The 15309-nt window shown below is 40.2% G+C and overlaps 1 pseudogene; it reads right to left on the reverse strand.

The window, feature by feature from the left end:
• Positions 1–14272: 14272 nt before the first annotated feature.
• Positions 14273–14384, reverse strand: LOC148016139 (U5 spliceosomal RNA; annotated as a pseudogene).
• Between the last annotated feature and the right edge of the window lie 925 nt (positions 14385–15309).

Raw genomic sequence — 15309 nt, forward strand, 5'->3', positions numbered from 1 at the left:
GGAATTAATCCACTCTGATGTGTGGACTACTAAAGCTGCATCTCTTGGAGGCTGTCATTATTTTGTCACTTTTATTGATGACTATAGCAGAAAAGTTTGGGTGTATTTTATGAAAAAGAAAAGTGAAGTTTTTTGGGCATTTCAAAACTCTTAAAGCTATGGTTGAAAAAGAAACAGGCCTGCAAATAAAATGCCTAAGGTCAGATGGAGGGGGAGAGTACCTCTCAAATGAGTTTGCAAGGTTCCTGCAGGAGCATGGCATAAAGCAGCAATATTCATGCAGTCATACCCCACAACAAAATGGAATTGCAGAAAGGAAAAACAGGCATATTGGAGAGGTATCTCGTGCCATGCTCAATGAAAAAGACTTGCCAGATTTTTACTGGGCTGAAGCAGTTGCTACAGCAGTCTACATAATGAATAGGACTCCCACTGCAGCAATACATGGGATGACTCCAGAGGAGAGGTATACTAGTAGGAAACCAGATATTTCTCATTTGAAAATTTTTGGTTGCATTGCCTATGTACATGTGCCAGATGAGTTGAGATCCAAGTTGGATCCAAAAGCTGACAAGTGCATCTTTATTGGTTACTCTCTGCAGAGCAAAAAGGTTATAGATGCTATAACCCTTCTACTCGTAAGTTTACAATGAGCAGAGATGTTGTTTTTGATGAGATGAGTAGCTGGTATAAACCAGTAAATGTGATTGATGATATAGATGCACAAAATGGTAATGCTGCACAAAATTCACAGCAGCAGTCACAAAATATTAGTGGACCTGGAGCGTCCTCTAGCAGTGGTTCACATTCTTCGCCATGGACAAGCAGATTGAGATCAGGAGAATCTTCTCAAAGCAATGCAAATAGTGGTATGTAGGTATCACGAAAAGGAAAAGAGAAGGTTGATCAGCCCATGTTTGATGTGAATGCAGGTCACTCTTATGTGGATGGTGAATCCAGTGGCTCAGAACAGAGCATTGATGATGAGTTGGGTATTCCTTCTATTGTTACACCTGGAGTAAGAAAGACCAGGGATGCTTTGAGAGCACCTGGGAGTGAACCTATTTTGCACAGGTCTACGAGAGCTAGGTATCCTATGGATAGGCTGAAATATGATGGATTTACAGCCATTCACTATGCATATATGGTCAAAGTGATACAGGAACCATAACCCACTTCTTTTGAGCAAGCCATGGGAAAAGAAAAATGGGAGAAAGCCATGGATGAAGAAATGGATGCCTTGGAAGCAAATGCTACATGGGAGTTAGTACCTTTGCCTAAAGGTAAGAATGCAATTGGGTGTAAGTGGGTTTATAAGGTGAAGCACAATGCAGATGGTTCTATGAACAGATACAAGGCAAGATTAGTAGTCAAGGGATATGCACAAACATATGGCATTGACTATGAAGAAACATTCAGTCCGGTTGCAAGGATGGCAACTGTAAGAGCAGTCATTGCTATGGCTGCATCAAAGGGATGGTCTTTACATCAGATGGATGTAAAGAATGCCTTCTTGCATGGTGATTTGCAAGAAGAGGTCTATATGGAGCAGCCACCAGGTTATGTGCATGTTCTTCATCTTGAGTTTGTTTGCAGGTTGAAGAAAGCCTTGTATGGCTTGAAGCAAGCACCTAGAGCATGGTTTGACAAGATAGGACAGTATCTTGTCACTATTGGCTTTCAGATTTCCAAGGCAGATTTCTCACTTTATGTGAGAAAAACAGAGAAAGGTATTATGCTACTTGTCATTTATGTTGATGATTTGATTATGACAGGTGACAGTGATGAAGATATCCTTCATGTGAAAATGCTATTGAAGCAAAAGTTTGAGATGAAGGATTTGGGAGAGCTGCGTTATTTCTTGGGCATTGAGGTGATTAGATCACCAAGTGGGATACAACTCTTGCAGAGGCAGTATGGATTGGACATGCTGTCCAAATATGGGATGACAGGCTGTAAGCCTATTTCAGTTCCTTTGGAGCAGAATGTGAAGCTGAGCACAGATGCAAGTGGGCTTCTAGAAGACCCTACTATGTACAGACGCATAGTAGGAAGTTTGATTTATATGACTATTACCAGGCCAGATTTGAGCTATGATGTGGGATTGGTAAGTCAGTTTATGCAGGCTCCGAGGAAACCACATTTGGATGCGGCTAGACGCATACTCAGGTATGTGAAGTCCACATTGCAGTATGGACTATTTTATGAGACTGGGGTTCAGATACAGTTGCATGGATACACTGATGCTGATTGGGCTGGTAGTATTTCTGATAGATGGTCTACCAGTGGATATGTGTTCTCTTTTGGGAGTGTTGCAATCACTTGGAGCAGCAAGAAACAGCCTACAGTTGCCTTGTTCAGCACAGAGGCTGAGTACAGGGGTGCAGCAATGGCTGCATGTGAGGTAGCTTGGTTGCATAAGCTACTTTATGATATGCATCAGCCTACAGATGGGCTAGTTGTCATTTATTGTGACAACATGAGTAGTATACACTTGGAAAATAACCCAGTCTATCATGCTAGAACAAAGCACATTGAGGTGCATTATCACTATGTGTGGGAGAGGGTTTTACTAGGTCTTATTGATCTAGTTTATGTCAGCACAGAGGATCAGGTAGCTGACATATTTACGAAGGCATTGGGCGCAGAGAAGCTGCGCAAGTTCAGAGACCTGCTTGGTGTGCAGGAATTGGGATTGAGCTCGAGGGGGAGTGTTGAGATATCGAGCTCCACTCGTGATATGCCAGGGTGACCGTTGTGCATTTATGTCACCGACTTGTCAGTTGTAGATGCGGTTGGTACACCGCCCATGAATAATAGCTACATGATAGCTATCCTTATCTACTCTAGTTCGTGGCTCAGTTAGTATGCCACCTTAGTTAGTTGAGTTTGGTTTGAGACCCATATATAGGGTTCTTCTATTTCCTTGTACTAGAGTTCTTTTGGCTTACACAACTAAGAAGAGGAAAATTGTTTTCAGCCTCCACCTCTGTGTGTATTCCCCCATTGTGCAAGCAAGAAAGCTACAAGTGAGACTCCTTCCTTCTCTTCCACAATCTTGACAGGCACTACTCAGAAGCACTCTCCAGGCAGCATTAGATCTCTTGGAGCTCTCTCGTAGAACAAAAACGTAGATCGAAAATAACAGCTCCTTCTTTGCTGCTCGAAAACTAAATCTGATGGCTCCATTGGCTCTGGAAGTGGGGTAAAACTGTAGGACATTTGAACACGGATCTCCCAGATCACTCCTTCCTCTTCCAGTTCAAATTGCATTTTTTAGCCTGTCAACATCGATTGCGACATGCGCAATTTCGTCAATCTATCTTTTTTATGAAAATCCCATAACTGGCTGAAAAAAGCAACTTGCTTTTTTGCATGCCATCCTAATCTAGAAACTTTTCTAGCTTTTTGGATTTTTACAATAAATAATATCAAAAATAGAATCAAGTTATCCAAAAATCTAGTATTTTTGGATAATCCATGCCAGTGACACTAGTACTAATGACTCAGATCACATTGACTCTCTACATTAATAAGAAAGTCGGATGATGATGCATTCCATGCTTTTTCACACTATGTCTGCATAACATCATGACATCCACCCCCGCTGAACCTGCACATCCTCCAGTATGTGCCAAAATCCTAATGATCACCAGATTCTGAGTCCTCATCCTCTGCAACCATATCCTTTCCTTCTTCATCTTCCTAGCTAGCCCTTATGTCATGGCCACTGTTTTCTTCCAATTCTAGCAACTCATAGGCAATAGATTCCCGCCTCTTGAATAATTTGATTATTTTTCCTACTACCGGAAGTTTTATGGTTGTCCCATCCAGTTCATTTAATGCATAAGTAGCATTATCAAACACGTCTTACCACATAGGGTCCAAACCATCTTTTGGAAACTTTGCGCATGGCACTATGTTGGTTGTCTAAACTGCTATCATAAACCAATACCCAATCCCCATCTTGTATGGTTCTTGGTCTTAATCTATGTCTTTTTTCAAATAGTTTCTTGTTATGTATCCTTGCTACCCTTAACTTTGCAATTGCTGCCTCTATGACTTCTGACTTTCTTTCCAATTTTCTAATGTGTAAGGCCAATAACTCCTCTCGATTCAACTCCTCCTCCCAAGGTAGCATACTCCATGTGACTGTCATCTCTTCTATCAGCATGATAGGTTTTTGACCATACATCAATTCTTCATGCATATATTCTGTAATGGCACTATGAGTTGTTCTGTCAGCCCACAAAGCGTAAGGAAGCAATGGCCACTCTTTTACCTTCTCTCCACATGCTTTTTCCAATGCCTTCACAATAGGTGGATGACCTCTTTCACTTTTTTGATTTCCTCAGGGCAAGCTTTATCCCCAACCGTGCAAAGAAATCATGAGCTTCATCTACATCCAACTCACCCCTATCTACAGTAATTTTTCCCACACAGCCATACCTACAAAAGATCTCTTCTAAGAGAAAAGTACACATAGCATTTTTTGTCCTAGTACGTAAAGCTCTCCCTTCCACTTGATTTGTCAAGTTTTCACGGGCAAGCACAAGATAACTCATTTGCCAAAGACCAAATCCACCGCCCACTTAAAATGAAGAGACAATGGATATGTGGGTTGCAATCCATCCTGATGTCTCACAGATAAATACATTTGACATTTCATACATGTTTCCACAAAGTGAGCAACATCCTTATACATATCCTGCCACCAATATATTTCTTTGATCTTTGCAAAAATACCCCAAACGCCTCTATGACCAGCCCACAAGCTTTCATGAAATTCTTCCATAACATTTACTTGTGAAGCTCTGTCACCCAAAACTCGCAATAGCATACCTTGTTTCTTTTTAGCATGTTTCCATAAGTATCCATCTTTTAAGAAAAACCCATAGGCTTTCCTCTTAATCTTTTTAAACTCCTCATCTGCCATTCATCTCTCTTTGTTAATGTACTGAGGTATTGACCAATTCTCAGCCACTCTCCTGCATGTTTGTCTTCCAGAAACACTTCTACACAAGATGCAAAATAGCTAAAGTGTCTTCTCTTTGTTGTCCAAGCTTCTGTTAATGCTATAGCAACACCTCACATTGCTAAATTTACTCTTACAACATCATTTTCAGCCGCAAGAAAGTCATCTTCTTCCTCCTCATCCATCATCCCATCTTCATTCTCATAGCGTGCTCAAGATAGCATGTCTGCCACCACCACTGGGTTATCTCTTCCTGCAATATGTTGAAATTCAGGGTTCAAAGATTTAATGTATGCAATCCACCAGAGCATAGCAATGTATGGGGTAGCACAACTAGTAATCATACCCAATACTAGCAAACAATTGGTCTCAATGACTACATGAGCACCCATAAAATACTCCTTATCACATTTAAGGGCTGTCACAATTCCCCATAATTCTCTTTTAACCTATGGATACCTTCTCTATCGTTCAGTCAATACTTTGGCACCAAAGCATATTGCATATCTTTGCCCTTCCTCATCATCTTGCCCAATTGCCCATCCAATCCCGATTGGCCTTGTATCAATAGTAATAATGATAGGCTTTCCATGTGAATAGTCACCCTTTCTCAATGTAGGAGCTGATTTTAAGAGTTACTTCAATTTCTTCATTGCTTTCTGATGCTTCCTTTCCCAATGAAATCTCTGGCCTTTCCTCAGAAGTTGATATAGATCATCAATTACATGTGCAAAGTGCGGAATCCATATCAAATAGAATGCACATGCTCCCGAGAATCTATGCATCTCTGATACATTCGTGCATACATCTTGCATTCTATCAATCCCATCTATTTTTGCTGGTGATGGTCTTCTCCCATAGGGCCCACACATATGCCCAACAATCAAAACCTCTTCAACTCCAAAGACAGACTTTTTTCCAAAAAGAGTTAAATGCACCTCTTCTAGACGCATCAAAATCCTCTCACAATCCACAACATGGTCTCCAACAAACTGTCTACATCCATGAGCATCCATCTCTTCATTCTTTTCATCCCCACTACACACCCTTTGATTAGAATATCATCCAAGAAGGGCATTGTCAATTGTGGTATAAAATCCCTGAGTACCCTATTCATAGCATTTGTCATATGTGCCACTGAGTTTGTTGTACCCTGTGGGAGAGTACACATCCGTACTAACCCCAAGGGAGTCTTCATGGTCGTGATATCCCTGCTTTCAATTGCAAGCTGAAACTGATCATACCCCGAGTAGAGATCACCCAAGGAATAGATCGCTCTGCCTGCAAAAGCCTCTACAGATTCATCAACCACAGGACCTGTACCCACATTTCTTATGGTCACTTTATTGATCGATTGCATGTCTTGAATAAATCTCAATGCCCCATTATTTTTTGGCATAGTAAACCAACGATTCGAGTACAGGGTTGAAGAAGGCTCCAAGATCTTCATGCAAATCTTTTCATTTAGCAAATCCATCAACTTTGGCAAGTAAGCTTTAGGCACTGGAATAGGCCTCAAGTTCCATGGAACATGTGGCACAATAAATATGACCATAGGAGAGCCAACATTTGAATCCACACAACCTATTTCACTTGGTTTAAATGCAAATGCCTTTCCATGCCTAGCCAACATCCGTACAGGTCATGCACCATTTTCATACAATCTATGCTCAATGACATTTATCTCAGACCCATGGTCAAGTAAAGCAACACAAGGAGTTTCACGTTCTCCTATTTTCACTACCGTTTTAGTGGTAGCCCTAGCCCGTAGCCTTAGCCCAGTGATTTCTTGTGTAGTGACTGCGAGGAATAAATCCTAGAGTCTCTTTCCCATATTGTTGCATCTGCCTTACTCCACCATGCATATTGCTACAAGGCAAGGCAATTTCAACCACTTTCTTCTATTTTCCACATGCTGTCTACCACTGATTAGTAGAAGCATCTTGCATAGATAATCCAATACTTACTTCATGCTCATATTCAGCTCGAATACCCAACAAACCAGTTTCCTCTTCAAATTGCAGCAATGTACTAGTGGTATTACCAAGAAATTGACGCTTCCTCTTAATTATGTCAATGATCTCATCATGAAATTCTGGCTTGGTGATGCCAAGCACCTCTCCCAAGGTGAATTTCACCCAACTATTTAAGATACGTTCTTCAAGAACCTTCTTAAGATCTGTGGTTGTCTCAATGTCAGATTACAACTTATATCCTGGCTGCTTGCCCTTCCTTTTGCTCTCTTGTTTGCTATCCTGTTTTTGCTCCTAACTGACCTCTTCCATAACATGCTTGGGAGGTGGCTGATTTGTAGCTTTAGACTAATCCACACTTCTTCTTGTCACTCTTTTAGATGTCCCTGCAATATTTTCATTTCTCTTTCGTTTTTTCTTCCACAAGTACATCTGTGTTTTATACTTTTACTAAATATGCATACACTAAATATGCATCTACCGGTGATTCCCAACTAGTTATGCCGTGAATGTCTTGCCCTGCATGAGACATTTCACTATCACTGGCCTTTCTCTTTTTAGTTGCATATAAAGCATGTGTCCATATTTCAGCCTTTGGACCAACCATCACTTGGTCATGCATTCTATCGAACTGCAGACCAAAAGTAGAAGCATGTACCGCCTTATAAGCATTTCGAACAGTCAAGTCTTCCAAGAACTTCTGCATACCTCCCTTTCCAAAATTCAAAGCAAGAGGCAATCCCATTTCTTGTGCATGGATCTTGCCATCTTTCCAAAAGATGAGCTGACTTGCCAATGCCTCCTAATAGGCAACACAATCCTTTCCCTCATGCTGCAAACTATCACACCACATACATCTTTTTCCTAGCTTAGGGGCTACTGCTCGTCCCTTTTTCTCTTGCCCTTTTTCATCCAATTTTGCAACCTTGAATTGAAGATCCCGCATGCCTTTGACCAATTCATCTAAGACATCTTCCCTAACCAAGGGAACAATAGCAGGCACAGCCATAGGGTTAGCCACAGAAGTAGGTGGCTTACTAGATACATCAATTGTCTTGCCTATAATAACAGGCGGGCAAGCTAGAGACATGCAATCTTTCTCTTCTTCTATGCTTCCTCACAAGTGCAGTAACAGCTTCCTTGACATGTCTTCACTCTGTTTCAAGACTTGTCTTTGTAGTCTAATCCTCCAACAAATCATCAAGCTTCTCTTGAAGCTCAGGATCAGCTGCATGTAGAAACAGCTCAATTTTCTAACTTGCAAGAGCTTGCTGTTCTGCAAGATCCAACTGCTCAAATCAACTTTCAAATTCTATTAACAATTCTGTAGCCACAAGACCCTTATTGGGTTGTAAAACCCACTCTGAAAAGTTTTGCGTGTAATCAAACTAGTATCTTCAATGTAAAATTCTTCCTTGAGTGTCTTCTTGAAAGCTACCCAGTCAGCATCCTACAAGTATAATTCTATAATCCATGCTTTCAGTTCATGTATAATAACACGTACAAAATACCGGCTCCATGTGAGTTGAGCCACTCCAAAGAATTCTACCTTTTGAGCATAGGTATGTACATATGTAGATACATTCCTGCCATTGAATAACTTCACCTCATGCTCAACTGCTTGCAAAGCATTCATCACAACACTTTCTGTTTAAGCAGAAGCTTGCATCACTTGTTATTGTTGTTGTACTTGCATAAGCATATTCATATTTTGCACCAACTGTTGTTGAAAAACATCACTAGAGATTGTGTTCAAAGGTTCTCACATCTTGTCTATCCTTCTTTTGACGACCTTTCACGTTGGGTTCACCAATGTCGAAGGGGTTTTTGTCAAAAGGTCGAGTTCACCAATGTCGGAGGGGTTTTTATCGAAAGGTCAAATCCACCAGGGATCAGAGGTAGAAGGAAATAGAGATAGGAGATGGAAGAGAAGATAAAGAATACACAAGAGGTAAACACAATAATGACAAAGCACAATGAATCAAATCAATATGTATTGATAGAACCTGAAATCCTTTGTTTGGCACTACTCAAAAGCACTCTCCAGGCATTAGATCTCCTGGAGCTCTCTTGTAGAACAAAAACGTGGATCAGAAATAACAGCTCCTCTCTCTGCTGATCGGAACCCAAATCAGATGGCTTCGTTGGCTCCAGAAGGGGGGTAAAACTCTAGGGCACCTGGTCACACATCTCCCATATCACTCCTTCTTCCTCTTCCAGTTTAAACTACAGTTTTTAGCCTGTCAACAATGATCGTGACGCACACTATTTTGTCAATCTGTCTTTTCTATGAAAATCCCATAACTGGCTAAAAAAAGTAACTTGCTTTTTTGCATGCCATCCTCATCTAGAAGCTTTTCTAACTTTTTGGATTTTACAATAAATAATATCAAAAATAGACTAAAATTATCCAAAAATCTAGTATTTATGGATAATCCATGCCACGGACACTAGCACTAATGACTCAGATCACATTGACTCTCTACATTAATAAGAAAGTTGGATGATGATGCATTCCAAACTTTTTCACACTGTGTCCACATAGCATCACGATAACGTGGTGGGCGGACTTGCTTGAGTTGATGCATCCAACACATGATAAACCCAAGAGAAAGCTCACTCAAGAATACAATAACAAATATGGAGGCCAATACATTTTCTTGTTGGTTTTTCTTCCTTCTTCCTCTTACAATGCAATGTAAACAAAGTATAGATAAGCTACAACATTAAGGAAAGTGGCTTACTAAGTCAAGTAGTGCATAATTGTAAACCGATTGGCAGTATAAGTATACTATTGTAGGTAGATGTAACTAATCAAATATAGTACGTGATAAGTTGTGTCCATGTGAAGAGTATAATGATCACTAACGTGCTAAGTGTAGATGTGTGAACTTATCTAACTAGGTATTCCATCATCAATGCCTGCACATTTTGAGCGTGCCATCTCAACAGAAGTCTTGCTCTTCGTAAGAGTTCATAATAATACCCATGGAATCATCCTTCAATAAGCCTTGTGAATTTTTCAACATCATTTATTAGAATGAATTATTTGCCAAGTATAGGAAAGGAGGGAAGATATGCCTGAGTGAGTGCCTCAATAGCCTTTGGGATGTCCTTTTTATTCTCTTCTTAAATCATATTTACATGTTTTTTTTTTTTGCTATGTTAAGCTCCTTTATCATAGCCTTCTGCTCCTCAAGGAGTAATAACTTCTCAATACTTATAGCTAGTTGCTTAACATCTTCAATTCTCTTGTAGTTGAGTGACGATATGTGAAGTCTAATTGGGTAGGTGGCTCTCCCTAGTAGGATAAGAAGCACACTAACCCAAAATAGAATTCATAAAACCCACGTCTATTTACAAAATTAACTATGTTATGTTGGTCTACAATCTTTAGGAAGCTTGTATAGCCTTCTCTTACAATCCTCCTTTGATTGTTGACTCATCCTCAATATGGAGGGTAAATAAGAGTCTTGGACCCTATAACCAATTGTATAATATCCATCATTTTCTTAAAGCTCTAAAACTCCTCTTGGAAGCTTAGCTAGGTTTGTTAGCTCTTCTTGCTAGGCCAAGCTACACACGAACTTTCACAACATCACACTTCTATTTATAAAATGAACAATCCAATAGAATTTTTCCAATCTGCACAATAGGATGTGCAGTATCATCACCAGTCTCCACAAATCCTGGTTTTTCCATTTTCATTGCATCCTCCATCCATTCTGCATGACCTGTCATGTGGTTTGATGCACTTGAGTCAACATACCATACATCATTGCTTCCTTCTGCACTTGTCACAGAATTGTTCATGTACTACACCATAAGTAAGTGCTCATTTTTGTAATCACCCTGTCTACTAGAAGATGCATAATTCCCTTGTTGCAATTTTTCATTCATGATGTCATTCTGCTTTTTATAGCAGTCTTTAGCCATATGACCCATTTTACCACAGTAGTAGCATTCAACATTGTTGTTTGCATTTTGGCCTCTTTGCCATCCACCACGACCTCTTTGGCTCCCCCTGCCTCTAGAGTTACCACGTCCTCCTCCATAGGACTGGTTTTCTTGAGTTTGCTGCATATTCTGATTCCTACCATGACCTCCAAATCGGCCTCCTCTACCTCTGCCTCTACCTCTTCCAACATTTGAGTAGAAGACAGCTTCTTTTGAAGTTCCTCCTGAAGAAGATGCACCACCATTTCTTTGCTCCTCAGAAATTAGAAGAGCAATCAGCTCCTCAAAATCAGGAAATCTTTCACGAACTGAAATGGATGTCCGAAACTGTGCATAATCCTTTCCTAGACCATTCAAGGTCACAGAAACTAAATCATCATCTTCCATTGGCGACCCAATGGAAACAAGTGCATTTGCAATCTTCTTCACCTTCATGTGGTAGTCATTGATGCTCATATTTTCTCTTTGCACATTATGCAACTCTTGCTTGAGCTACATTTTCCTGGCTTGCGTATTTGTGCTATACATTTTTGACAAAGTATCCCATTCCTCCTTTGGCATACTTCCATCCTGAATATGCACAATCATAGAGTCTGAAATGTTGATAGATAGCCAGTACATAACTTTCCTGGCTCTCTCATGCCATGCTTTAAATGCACGCATTTGCTGTTGATTGGAAACATCAAGAAGAACTGGTTCTTCTTCATTTCCTGCAACAAATTCCCAATATCCTTTTCCCATAAGGAAATTCGTCATTCTAAACTTCCATGCGTGGAAGTTGTTCTTGTCAAGCTTTTCAGTGACAATCTGTGAAAGAGAATCAGACGCCATTACAGAACACTGCAAAAAATTATGTCACTGCAAAGAACACAGCTTCAGCCTCAGAAAGGCAAATCTGCAAAACTGACGAAAGTGGTATTTGACCACACAGTCACTTCCTAGTGACGATTTTGCATCAACAGGCAACAGGGATGATTCTATAACTCCCAATGTCTCTGCGCACAAGCATACGATGCAATTTGTACAGTAACTTTTCATCGACCTATAGAACAGTGGCTGCACAACATAAAACTGGGCCTTTTCTTGAGTGCGTGCAGAAAACTTCCGCCTCCAAAACAGGCCCTGAAATCCTTCTCCAGGCATTAGATCTCCTGGAGCTCTCTTGTAGAACAAAAACGTGGATCAGAAATAACAGCTCCTCTCTGCTGATCGGAACCCAAATCAGATGGCTTCGTTGGCTCCAGAAGGGGGGTAAAACTCTAGGGCACCTGGTCACACATCTCCCATATCACAAATCCCATAACTGGCTTAAAAAAGTAACTTGCTTTTTTTCATGCCATCCTCATCTAGAAGCTTTTCTAACTTTTTGGATTTTTACAATAAATAATATCAAAAATAGACTAAAATTATCCAAAAATCTAGTATTTATGGATAATCCATGCCACGGACACTAGCACTAATGACTCAGATCACATTGACTCTCTACATTAATAAGAAAGTTGGATGATGATGCATTCCAAACTTTTTCACACTGTGTCCACATAGCATCACGATAACGTGGTGGGCGGACTTGCTTGAGTTGATGCATCCAACACATGATAAACCCAAGAGGAAGCTCACTCAAGAATACAATAACAAATATGGAGGCCAATACATTTTCTTGTTGGTTTTTCTTCCTTCTTCCTCTTACAATGCAATGTAAACAAAGTATAGATAAGCTACAACATTAAGGAAAGTGGCTTACTAAGTCAAGTAGTGCATAATTGTAAACCGATTGGCAGTATAAGTATACTATTGTAGGTAGATGTAACTAATCAAATATAGTACGTGATAAGTTGTGTCCATGTGAAGAGTATAATGATCACTAACGTGCTAAGTGTAGATGTGTGAACTTATCTAACTAGGTATTCCATCATCAATGCCTGCACATTTTGAGCGTGCCATCTCAACAGAAGTCTTGCTCTTCGTAAGAGTTCATAATAATACCCATGGAATCATCCTTCAATAAGCCTTGTGAATTTTTCAACACCATTTATTAGAATGAATTATTTGCCAAGTATAGGAAAGGAGGGAAGATATGCCTGAGTGAGTGCCTCAATAGCCTTTGGGATGTCCTTTTTATTCTCTTCTTAAATCATATTTACATGTTTTTTTTTTTGCTATGTTAAGCTCCTTTATCATAGCCTTCTGCTCCTCAAGGAGTAATAACTTCTCAATACTTATAGCTAGTTGCTTACCATCTTCAATTCTCTTGTAGTTGAGTGACGATATGTGAAGTCTAATTGGGTAGGTGGCTCTCCCTAGTAGGATAAGAAGCACACTAACCCAAAATAGAATTCATAAAACCCACGTCTATTTACAAAATTAACTATGTTATGTTGGTCTACAATCTTTAGGAAGCTTGTATAGCCTTCTCTTACAATCCTCCTTTGATTGTTGACTCATCCTCAATATGGAGGGTAAATAAGAGTCTTGGACCCTATAACCAATTGTATAATATCCATCATTTTCTTAAAGCTCTAAAACTCCTCTTGGAAGCTTAGCTAGGTTTGTTAGCTCTTCTTGCTAGGCCAAGCTACACACGAACTTTCACAACATTCACACTTCTATTTATAGAATGAACAATCCAATGTTACTTTGCAACCGTCAAGAAGTTTATTGAGCTTTTTATTTACGATGCTCCTTTGTTTGTTGACCCTTCCTTGGCATGAATCACGGATGAAAGTCTTGGACTCTATGACAACATTTTCAATCTCATATTTTTCCTTAACGCTCTACAATTTCTCTTGGAAGCATAACATTAAAAAGATGGCATATCATGTGTTGAATTGTGCATTAATAATTTTCCTAGTATTGTCAAATAAGTTTGCTTAGGTTATCAAGGAAGAGAAAGAACTTCTCATCTAGGGATTCCCTTCCAGTAATAATTTCCTCTCAAATCTTCTTTGCCAAGGTCCTCTGAGGCTTCTTCATCAACTCGTATTTCCCCTCCAATTGTTTGGATGTTCTGGGGGCAACCTATAATTGAATACTTAAAATGAGAGAACCATCAAAGAATAGAGTGAATTAGCATGATCTAAAAACTAATCTAAACCCCATCACACCCAAGGAGGTATTTGGTACAATTCTAAACAATGCATGTTAAAAATACAGCAAGCACCTTAAGTACAAAACATCATAATTTTGACAATGCAACTAAAGCATTTTTGTATTTTTGTATTTTTGTACTATGGTAAATTAATCTGCCACTTGGTACTTTGAACGTGTTTGCCTCGAGCCTTGTGGTTCTTTCAGCACCGGAAAGGGAGCAGACAGTAAACGGGGTTTCCATCGTCAGAAATTCGGCGTTGCAAGAGCCCCCTCTGGCTAGCGAGAGGGGCCGCTCCAAAAATATGGAAACGCTGCTTTGCTGTGCTGGGCACACGGTATTCTTTAGTAAAAGGCGAAAGAATAGTTCGCTCTGTGCCCCACACGCAGCTTCCTGGTCTGAAATCTGTGCTCGGGGGAGCCTTTCTACCACCGCACCACACCTCCATGGCCTTGGCCCGCATGTGGGATGTCCAAGGAACGTACGGTGCGATAGGCACATCACCTAGCGTAAGATGGCCGTGTTCCAATGTTGATGCTTGAAACCACATCTACATAGCCATTGTCCTCGTCATCACAAGTATGTATCGATGTTGTGAGATGTCAAAGGTATGCCTCTCTATCATAGCCCTTCAATTGCAAGGTCTACCTCAGGAACTAGAGACTTTGGCAAGGGAGCCAAGCATTTCCTCTTCTACACGAGGAAACTTTTACAAAGAATAGAGTTTTGGAATATTGCCAAAGCTTCCATTTCCCTTGGTACACAACCACTTAACCTCTTGGGCTGCTAGGGAGGTTGTGGGGCACTTTGGGGATACTGGTTTCAGCTTCGTTTGCAAATGTAGTGGCTAGTTCAAATGTATGAAGCCCCTGAATTAACTAGCCAACATTGACCATAGTAGATGGATGAGGTATCTTGCAAAACATCAAGAGAAGAAGTAGTAAGTATGGAATCATCATCAAAATCAACCTGCCCGACATTAATCTCTTCAATCTTCACATTGGACTTGCTAGGGATACTGAGGGAGGGCTCTACTTATCATAAACATTACGAATCTTATCCCGTAACTCCCAAGCAGTCTCCCCATCAAAGATAACATTATAGTAGACCTACTTAGAGAGTGACAAAATGATTGTAGATTTACATAACTCGTCCAATTCAACCTAATCATCTACATCAATGCATTCAGGCCTGACACCCTCATGTCTCTATCACTTAATTTGCAATTTCTACACTAGAACCTACCAAATTTGTACCTTCGTGGAGCTGAAATTGGTGCCATCCAGCTTGTGAACGTTGAAGATAGCACAATCATT

The sequence above is a fragment of the Lygodium microphyllum genome, chromosome 23 (genome assembly GCF_053477565.2).
Source record: "Lygodium microphyllum isolate KBCC chromosome 23, Lygodium_microphyllum_v1.1.10, whole genome shotgun sequence".
NCBI lineage: Eukaryota > Viridiplantae > Streptophyta > Polypodiopsida > Schizaeales > Lygodiaceae > Lygodium > Lygodium microphyllum.